Consider the following 11,329-nt stretch of genomic DNA (forward strand, 5'->3'; position numbering starts at 1 on the left):
CTGGCAACCTTGAAGCTCCATTCCAGAACCTTCCCCGCTCATGCCTTCCATCACAACTACATTAAAAAAAAATAGATTTAAAGTGTTATTGGAAGACACATGCATGATTTACATACAATCTGTCATAGGTAATTGACTTACAAAATTTAATTTTGTTCTAGTCAAAAAAAATTAAAAAGTTAAGAGTTGCTTTTCCCATTCTACACTGAATTCCTATATCTCTGCATTCAGGAATTAAATAATACAGAATTTCAGAACAAGGCCATTTTGAAAGCTCTGAACTCCACCCCCCACAATAGGATCAAATTGTCCCTGAACATACCTAGGTGGGGATAGAAATACACAGAGAAAAGCTAGAATTAGAATTAGGAGGATGCATGATAGAAATAATTTAAACTGAAATCAAAAGGTCTCTTTGGGATGGTTTTGTTATTATTTACAGTATATACATGAACACATGATAAATATAGGGGAAACAATCCACTTTATAGTAACTACACACACACACACACACCCCTCCATTAGCCATTTGCCAGACCAGTCAATTATATTCATCAGTCACCAAACAAGTTTGGTGAAAGCTTGGGGAAAACAGATAAATATCAACAAGCTTTTTGCCAGCTTCATAAGAATATGAATCAAGTGAAAGATGACTTTTAACTGTGTTAAAGTCATAAGGGAGTGATCAGATATGTACTTGTTATAGTCACATTTCCCATTTTTGTCTATTTCCATTTGACTTCTACTGTCGCAAAACATTTATTGCATTCTAGCATTATTGCTGGGAGCTGACAGCCGTACAGGCTGGAAACCTATTTTTGGAAAATCAGCTGAGATTTTTAGCTGTCTCTAAGATGAGTGCACAGTGACCCCATCAGCTAGCAAGCATGACCTACTATTTAGAAATCCCTGGGCTAAGCTGTTTTGGGGACAAATGTCATCCATTTTAGCAGTTCTATAGCACTACATATTGAAACCCTTCTGTTTGATTTGGCTTCACTCTCATCTCTGCAAGATAAAGGTTAAAAAAAAAAGAGGCAGCTTTAGCTCATATAGTTTTGTATGGGTGTGCACATGCACACAAAAGGAGTCAGAGCAGGCGAGGATTACTTCGTTTCTAGCTCTACCAGTCTTAAGCATTTCCTCCTACTTTAACTAAGCTCTTGTTGGATTTTCTACTTACCCTTAATGGTTTTGAAAGAAGGGATCTGATTTATACTATGGATTTACTGCTGTATTATTTGGAGGAGGGTTTATAGATTCAGTTCAATAATTCTGTCTTAACAAACCTTGCAAAGTCTTTTGTGTTAAAGAACCAGCAATGGAAAGTATCAGGTACAAGCACTTAACTCATTTCTCCCTCTCTATAGAACTTGTTTTGAGTTTTCAGGCAACACATTGTGGTACCCATTAAATGCTACCATAAACATACTGCTTTCCAAATCCTATCAAATAAATGGCAAATATTTACAAACAATTTTGGAACAGACTTTTTTTTATATTGCCTGCTTGCCATTGATAGTGATCTATGGTCTGCACGATTAATAGGATTTGTAGTTAAAATAGCCCAAGAGGCCTATATCCCTCAAGTTCGAAAGTCATCAAGTGCTTTCTTGCTGAATGATTTACTGCTTTTTCGGAGCATATTTGACAGCCATATGGTACATCTATTTAGGAATAATTACAAGATTTAATAGCACACACGAAACTAGTACAATCACATATCAGTGACCTAGGTCTAATAATATTCACATACTTTACTTTGCTTCAATTAAATAACAGCTCTTTTGTGATTTTTTCTTCTTCTTTAATTGGTGTCAACTATCTTGAGTCTAATAGGTAGTGGGCAGTATAAAGTAATAAATCTTTTAAATTCACATTTCAAGCAGTATTATTCTAAGAGTTATTCTATTTGGGCATGTTGGGGACACCATCCCAGTCCAGATGTCCAATATGTTGCATGAATGCATGGAAAACAACAGATATTTAAGAGAACAGATGATATCTGGGGCAGCTTCAGTTCATTTTCACTGGAAAACACACAAGGGAAATTTCCTCACCAACGCTGAATTGTAGTGTTGTTCTTAGGGCTTATCACACCACTCTGTGGCCCCAGATACATATCAACAGATACATATCAACAAGCTTTTTACCAGCTTTATAAGAATATGAATCAAGTGAATGATGACTTTTAACTGCACTAAAGTCATAAGGGAGTGATTAGGTATGTACTTGTTATAGTCACATTTTCCATTTTTGTCCAGGCCAGCAGCATTATTTGAGGGGCAGAAATGGACATTGCCCTGTATTCACTCCTACTGACCATGGACATATTTCTGCTGTGGTTTTCACTACAGTTTTCTCCTTATGTCATCTCAAGTGCTTCTGTCCATTTTGGCTATTGCCCTTCACTTCCACACAGAATAATCCACCAGATCACTGGCTATTTTGCAGAGAAGAGAACACCTCTTCAACTGGCAGTGCCCCACTGCATGGATATTTCAGTTTAGAGCCCTAAAACTTACTTTGTTTGTTTTAGAAGCTCAGTTGAGGATACAAGAAACAGGAATATCTATTTATGTTTTCCAGACAGTGATCCTCAAAAAGGAACAGTGGCTAGGATTTCATAGATACTTAAATACAGCATCCTATCCTTTGGATTATAAATTAAAAAGAGAAAAGAAGAAAAAGCCATTAATCATTTTGCCACAATATCTCCAATAATCAAGCCTTCACTAAAAGAAGGAAATGGGTGGAAAATCATTGCTTCTGGCTGAGCTACTTGAAGAAACCAGAACAGTAGCTTCCCCTCATTCCACCTATCTGAAAGCATCTGAAGGGATAGAGAACTCTACTGTGATCCTACCATACTTTGATTTTTTCATAACAATGTTAATTAAGGTACATGTGCTCTGGTAAAGATATTTATTAAGCAATCTCTCTATTAATACACGCATGCGCGCACACACACATTATGTATGTGCCATCTTTTGACAAACAATCACCTGTCCATGCAATGTTACATGATGAAGTACTCACTATTTTCTGGGCGAGGAGGGGGGAGAGAGAAGGGCTTTCATGCTCTTACGATATCTGGAAGAGGAGGGCTCTTTTTAAAGAAAAAAAGAAGGAAAAACACAGCAATCTATATTTTGTAAAAATATTTAACATCCGTGGACTGAGACTTCATCAGTATGTTTGAGATTTTGAAAATTAACAATAGAAAGTTCAGCTATAGCTCACTTTGCATATTATAAGTCAAAGACAAGGGAAAGACTATTTGCTTGTAATGCACCATTCCAATAGTCATGTAGTGTCTCCCAAATGTAATGATCTTCATTTCAGGATATCCTTACTCAGTCTCTGCTTTCTTCCTATCTCTTTGCCCAGGAGTAACTGCAGGCTGCAACACAGATTTAAAAATGGGTGGAGCTCTGATTGCACCATCATGGCTGCCTTCTTGACTTTTTTGACCATTCCCTGCAGACACCCATGCTCTGCCCTCTTTTGGGGGACTTAGAAACTCCCCCACCCCCAAACAGGAAACAGCACTGGATAGCTCCTTTCCATATTCTGGCCATTAGAGGCAGCTTTGGCTGTTCATTAATGAGATCATTAATGAGATCAACCTGAAGACTAAATTCTCTTGAGAAGCATTGAGTTCAGGTGAGATAAGAAGGGTTCAGATTAGGAGGAAAAAGTGTCCCTACAAATCATCTCTACAAAAAAGATTCAGAAAGGCAAACCGGGGGAAGTTATACATATATACACTTTCCTTCAGTTCTTTTTTTAGTGTTTAGCAATTCCAGATTTGGACATTCCTGAATTATATAATATTATAATAACTATTATAACTATAATTATTATAATAACTATTATAACTATACAGTAAACAACATTTAGGCAAAGTGGTCCAGGTGTTGGACTAAGGTTCAAGTCCCTCCTCAACCATGGAAGCTTCTTCTATGACTTGGGTCAGTCACTCTTTCTCAGCCTATCTTACCTCATGTGAGCGTTGCTGGATGTTTTGACCTCACCTAGCATTGACGTCTGGGGAGGAATATGCAGTTAACAGATAATTCAGTGCAATCAGAAATGCCATTTGGTAAATGCAGGAGGGTTTGAGTAAAAGTGGTGTTTATAGCTGTGGTTTTCCTTGTTCAGTAAAGTTTACTGGGTGATGCCAGGAAAGCATTCTGTGAAAGATTGCAGCATAAAATTGCCTCAAACTGGTTTCGATAACCATATATTGAGGACAAAATATAATGCAATATAAAGAGAGAAGTGACTCAAATCAGTCTACCAAAGAAAATTGTATTTCACCCCCTTGAAGCTAAGCAATCAATATGGGAATCTGTTTCGTAAAATCATAACGCTTCAAGCATAGAAAGATATGAAGATCATCTAGTCCAACAGGCTGCAGAAAAGCAGAACCACTTTCAAAATTGGGCATTTAAATGTGTGTGCACACCATGCATACCAACTGCAGGCTGGGCAGTCTAATTCTAGGACCAAAAGAAGCCTTTGGTCTTATTTTATGTGCACGTCACTTAATTTTAAAAATCCTTATGAACAGTTAGGTATCAAAAACTGTGGGCATGGGATTATACTTGGTGCTACCCCTTTTATCCCCTTGAAAAACAACGATCACAGTTTTCTTGTGAAATAAGACAAAATTAACATTTACGCACATGAAGTAGTTTTTCTTTAGGAACAGCAGTTACAGTAGCAATTAAATGGCAAATTTAAAGTATTAAGTAAATTACGAAATTAGGCCATAATTAGTTTCTGAGCTGAATAGCTCAGACATGTGCTTTCACCTTGAAAGCATGGAGAAGGAGGAAACGGAAGTGACCTCACAGAGTCTCCGCCTCCTTCCATGTGTCTATCTACAAATACAGGAGCTGTGAGTTTTTTGACTGCATTATCCTACAAAAACAAGTTGTCTTTTCTCTGACAGCCCACTGAGTGACAAACAGGAGAAAGAAAGGAATGCCATTGAAAGAGAAAATGCATGCCAGTTTTGCTTCTGGTCCCACTTATTGCTACTTTTGTCTGTCCCCAACACTGTGAGCCTTGACAGAAAAGTGATTGCCAAGTTTTGGTAAAACATCAGTGAAATATGACAGAAAAACAGATTAAAAGTACAGGAACGACACGTTTATGAAAACATTAGCAGTGGAAAAAGTCCCTCTGCAATTGCCTTCAACCACTGCAGAACACCTGCCTGGAAAACAAATTTTAACAAGTCATTTGAAATAACTACAGAAAGGTGTCTAAGTACTTGAAATGGAAGAATGTTCTGATCGAGCATACTGCACAGTTTATTTATTTATTTTTCAGATTTATAAGGCCACCCAACTCAAACAGTGTGACTCTGGGCAGGCATACAACATAAAAAACAAACCCTAAACCAAAAAAGAAAGAAAGAAATCCACCATATAACAACAAGCAAACACAATATATATAACTAAAAAAATAGATACAAAACATTTTCTATTTTGACAACCAGCACATAACAGGACAACCAAAAGTAGTGTCCATTCTCTGAGGAATGGACAGCATAAAATAAATTGGTGTACAAATGGCTTAATGATACCACTGGGCACAGAAGACATTTATCTAATTCTGTTGACCTCAGTCAGTGAAGTAAACCAGGGTTTGAAATCACAGGACTTAAAGCACAACAAGATACATTTAAAAAAAAAAAAGTTAAGCCTTTTCTTCTTGCTAAGATTCTGGCTACTGAAGCTAATCCTTCTGGAAGACATATGGACAGCTACACTATCATATTTCCCAGACCAGGTTTTCTAAACATAGATACAGAGTTTAATGCTGAGGTTCTATCTTTCATATAGCAACTTTTGCTTTTTCATAGCTAAGCTCTGTAAAGTAACAAGTAATACATTCTTTGGAGTTCTTGGTGCTTTCTGACCTTGGTTGTTTGCTTGCAGACATTTCATTACCCAGCTAACATCATCAGCACTGATGATGTTACCTAGTTAGGTGATGAAACATTTACAAGCAAACAACCAAGCTCAGAGAGCAAGAACTCTACAGTTCAACCCTGATTATAGGGTTTATTTTCTATGGAAAACATTCTTTGTCCAACTTTCAAGCTGATGAATTTATGTTCCATTTCTTCTCCACTGTAATTCTAAAGAGAAGCTTGGAATATTTATTGAAGCAAACCAGGCTTTTTAAACTATAGTTTAAACTTTGATATTTATTTGTTACTTCCCTTTCTATGCTGGGTGAGTACAGGTAGTCCTAAGTTAATGACAATTTGTTCAATGGCTGTTTGAAGTTATGATGGTGCTGAATAAGGAGACCTGGTGCTTGAAGTTGTGGCCCCTGCTGTCTCCCCTCAGTGTTGTGATCGTGATTTGGGCTCTTGGCAACCAGCTCAATTACAACAGTTGCAGCATCCTACAGTCACTTGATCACCATTTGTGACCTTCACTTCTGGCTTCCAATAAGCAAAGTCAGTGGGGAAGCTGGCAGGAGGTCACAAATGGCAATCACATGATGTTGTGCCTAACAACATCATAGGATTTGCTTAACAGCCACAACTGGAACTCTGGAACTGCTATTGTAAGTACGTGAGGTCACATGACATCACGCTTTATGACCGCATCACTTAACAATGGAGTTCCTGGTCCCAATTACCACTGTTAACCAAGGACTACCTGTATTAAAGATGGCTAACAAGATTTCAGAGACAAGAAGACAAAATAACAAGTTAAAAATATAAATTAACATAAATAAATAGTAACATTAATACCAAAAGAGATCAACACACTATTATTAACACTAGCCATAACTAAGATAAACAAGACATTGTGATTAGAAGGTATGGCTACTGACCTCTCCTGTGCCATAGGTAAGCAGAGTAGTTAGTACTTTATTCTGCATGCTGCCATGACCTCATTGGCCATGATGGAACCATGACATTATAAGCCTGCAATACCTCTATCCCTTTCTAATGAGAGTAGGCAAATTGGAGGAGTTGCAGTTGTGCCCACAGTAGAGCAAAGAATGTGGCAAAGAACCCAGCACATCATTAATCACTTTGTTGTCCTCACAGACAATGAGAACATTGGCTGTGTGCCACTAAGGGTGGCAGCGTCTTCATTCAGCTACAGGAAGGGTGCCCGTGCCTGCTGCTGATCTGTCAGAAACATTATAGTGTCATTGCAACTGAAAGGTAGATAGGGGATATGAATCAGTTGCTATTGTGACTAATCCAAGAGGGCCGTTTTCTAACAAAAGGTTGTGAGCTTTGTATCACCTGGAAAGTCCTTAACATATTTAGCTGATAAATTTTGTTCTCTTTTTGTTCCTCATTATGCACGGTGATTCCTTGTTTATCTTCCAATAACGCTTTCATAAGAAATGGCAAAGGACAAATGTTTAAAAGTAAAGTTCAAGATCTGTCTATTAGATCAGTGGAGAAAAAAAATAAATACAATTTTAAAGTTTGTTTCTTTCTTGAAATTCCCTAAAATATCAGCCACATATTTAATGTATTACTGCTTCGTGTATTAAGGATTAGGCCCATTCAATATATTTTATTTGAGGGTAATTGAAATTCTAAAAATAGAGCTGAAGTATGTAAACCAGGTATATTAATAGATATAGTTCAATAATTGTAATTCTGAGACAAGCTAAGGTGTAGATCAGATTGTTATTTTTTTCAATCCATATGCTTATTGTTAAAATATTAAATACAAAGAAAGTAGAAAAAAGCAAATAGTGAAATACAAGTAAACTTTTTTTTTTAAAAAAAAGCAAGATGATACAAAAAAGAAGCTACTTTTCATTTAAAAAGAACAGTTGAAAAAAAGAAAGTAAATTACTTTTCAGTGATTCATCCCTTCCTTTCCTTCTATTTGTAACCTCAACCCCTTGTCACAGTTCAGATTGCAATTATTGTTAGTTTCTATTTGAGTCCTAAAAAACATTCCAGATGTCTAAATCTGCCTTGCTCTGTAATATAATGTATATAAGGGAGACATCCCTGCTTGAATTTAGTTATTCAACTAAAATTAACTTCTTTATTTTCTTTATTCTTTCTTTATTCAACTCAAAACTAAACTTCTATTGTGGATATGTAATGTCAATTTTGCCATTGCAGTGTATTCTCCAGTTTTAATCTCCCAGTTTGATATTGTAGGCAAGGCATCTCTTTCACAATGTACTAGGTTTATTCTTGCTGGGGTCAACATGTATATTAGTAAATTGTAATATTTTTCATTTATGTTGTCTGAAATTATGTGTAATAGAAATGTCTGTGATTTCCGTTCAAATTTTATTTTTAGCATTTTTGGATTTTTGATGGATTTCTTTCCAATGGTTTTGAATATTTTTGCATGATTATCACATGTAAATTCCTTCTTTATTACAGCATTTCCAACATTTGTTGTTATATACTATATCTATCTTAGCAATTGTAGACAGACTTACATACCATTTGTAGAACATTTTATACCAATTTTCCTTAAACTGTAACTTGGAGTAAATTTTATTTTTTTCATAGCTCTTTCCATTGGTCCACTGTAATTACTTCTGTCAAATTTTGCATCTATTTCATCATGCAGTTTTTAATTTGTTTTGCCTATATATCATATTTCAGCAACAATTTACAAAAATGCCCTAGTAAATTATTTTGGTTTTATATAGTATATCAACTTCTGACATTTTTCTTAAAGCCCTTCCTTCTTTTTTAAGATCATTTTTTTTACTGTTTATATTGACCAGAAAATTGTAAATTCCTCCCTTCATTATGCCATTCCTGTTGTGTCTGTTTTCTGAATCTGGATAGTGTAATGATTTTTTTTTTTTTACAGTAATTGTCCTTAAAGTAAAAAGCATTTCTTGCTTTTGAAGGATTCCAGATTTTTAACAGTCTTTGTCTTATTATAATTCCTTTCAAATTCTTTTCTTCTTTTGTTTCTTTGTACCATACACACATATGAAATCTAGTTAATTCTTTCTATTATTGGTGTTATACTGCTCAAGTATTTTATCCATTCTGTTATCCATTATAGGCACCTTGCTCTAGAATGCTAGTCCACCTATTTCCTTTGAATCTTGTAAAATTTTAAACTTCACTCTTGTTTTTTCCTACTCTATGTGAATGTATTGATTGTTTTTTACTAATTCTTCAAGTTTTTTGTCTGAAATTGGAATTGGTGCCATTTGGAATAGAAAGTTCATTTTAGATAATATATTCATTTTTACTATCACAATAAGTCCTAGCCAGGAACATTTCAAAATTCTCCATCTCTCAAGATCTTGTTTTATTTCTTTCCATAATTTGTTCAAATTGTTTTGAAATATACCTTTATTACTTTATATAATTAATTACTTCCTGGTAAATGGATTCCTAGGTATTTCACTGAGGATTTTGTTAACAATGAGTCCCTTTTCTCACAAAATTTTCTTCATCAGAGGTTAAGTGCCTTATTATTACATTAGTTTATATTAGTTTTCTTTTCATTAATTTAATTAAATAATATCTAGAAAGGCAACCAAAGTCTTTGATTACTTGCATTAACTGTCATGTAGAGCTCTGTGACTGCATAACTGGTTTTTTACTTATTACTTTATTGCATTCAGAAAAATTAGCCACATTGGAGTCACAAACTAACCAGCACACAAAGCACCTGCTTGGTTGAGCGTATAGTCTAAGCACGGAAATTAGGGAAAATATTTTTAGTTATTTATTTATTTTATATATCAAATTTGTCACCACCCATCTTGTTAAAATGACTCTGGGTGGTTTACAGCAGATACAAAATTAATTAAAATACAATATAAAAACAATCTTAATAATAAATAAATTCCAAGAAAGATGGAGAATTGGCGAATAATTCAGGGAGCATTGTCAGGGTGCTAACCACCCCCAGGGACAATTAGAGCTCATATCACCCCACGCAAGCTGGCAGAGCCAGGACTTTAATCCTTTCCGGAAAGCTAGCAGGGTAGGGGCCTGCCACGCCTCTGGGAGGAGAATATTCCAAAGGGTGGGGGCAATGGCAAAATATGTTTATAAAAACAGGCTTTGTGAATACTGGGTTTCTGCCCCTTCACCCCTGTGTATTAGGACATACTGCAGGATTCCTCTTGTTACATATTTCAGAAGTAGTCACTGCTGCTATCCTGGATTATTAGTAATAACTCTCATCATGAATTCAGGTTGTTAGTTCTTTACAGAAAACTAAGCCTCTGTTAAAAGAGTTCACTTTAAACCACCTTAAAAACCAGATAAGCTTCAATATGCAGCATTATGGGATGTGAATATGTTAAGACCAACCTTAGACAAAAAAAAAATAAAAATTAAACCAATTCTAAAATGATTTATTTCCAAAACAGTCAAGCTGAGAGAAATTGTCAATTACTATTAAAATAGAAAATATCAGATTGACTATAGTCTTGCTTGCATCATTAAGAGTAACTTTCCAAAGCAGTACAGTCAGACCTTCACTGTTTGCCAGCCATTCCAAGATTTTAAAAAAATAAATAAATCAAAAAGAGTAAAAAAAAATGTCCATGAAGAATATTTAAACGAATCAAACTGTGAACGGGATAATCTGGTCATGTGTTCTCCTTGTATCTCCTGCAGTCTAAGGCACCTAAAAAGTCAATCCTAGACATGTAGACTTTGTTAGGATATGTCTGGGCCAGACAAGAAATGTTCTTTACTTACAGATATGTTATGGTGGGGAAAAAGAAAGTGTGAGTTCATTACAGGAATCTGAAATAAACCAGCACAAAAGGCAGAATTAGGAATTGCATGCAAGGTCATGAAGAACAAAGATCATCATTATCACAAATGTATTTGATCAATAATCAGAACAACACAAGACTTGGAGAGCAAAATTGCATTACAATAATGTAGCATAATAAAAACCAATTTAAAACTGTATGCAAAATTCTAATGACCTAACATTATACCCTAATCACCCTGGGTATAACACTTATTCTTTTTTACATCAGAACTAATTCTGTACTAATTCGTGTGTTTTAATAGCTGCAACACAAAATTTAGCTACATGTGATGTTAGATTTATTGTCTGATAAGAGAAAAGCAAGATAAAACTTATCTGATCATCCTGGCATATACAGTATTCCAACAAGGGAGAGTTGAAACGATGACTACCTTGATAATACAAGCACTACAATAAAACATGTGCATATAGACATATGTTGCAATAATTATATAAATCTTTGAGGACTATTGTGACTTTTTGCTGTTTTTCCTTGGAGAAAATATATGTGTAGGTTCTTTAAATTTAAAGGATAAAATATGAATGCTCTCTGAGAT

This window comes from Python bivittatus, unplaced genomic scaffold (genome assembly GCF_059951505.1).
Source record: "Python bivittatus isolate LINGU-HERP-01145 unplaced genomic scaffold, Pbiv_v1 ctg000850_np1212, whole genome shotgun sequence".
In the NCBI taxonomy this organism is placed as follows: Eukaryota; Metazoa; Chordata; class Lepidosauria; order Squamata; family Pythonidae; genus Python; species Python bivittatus.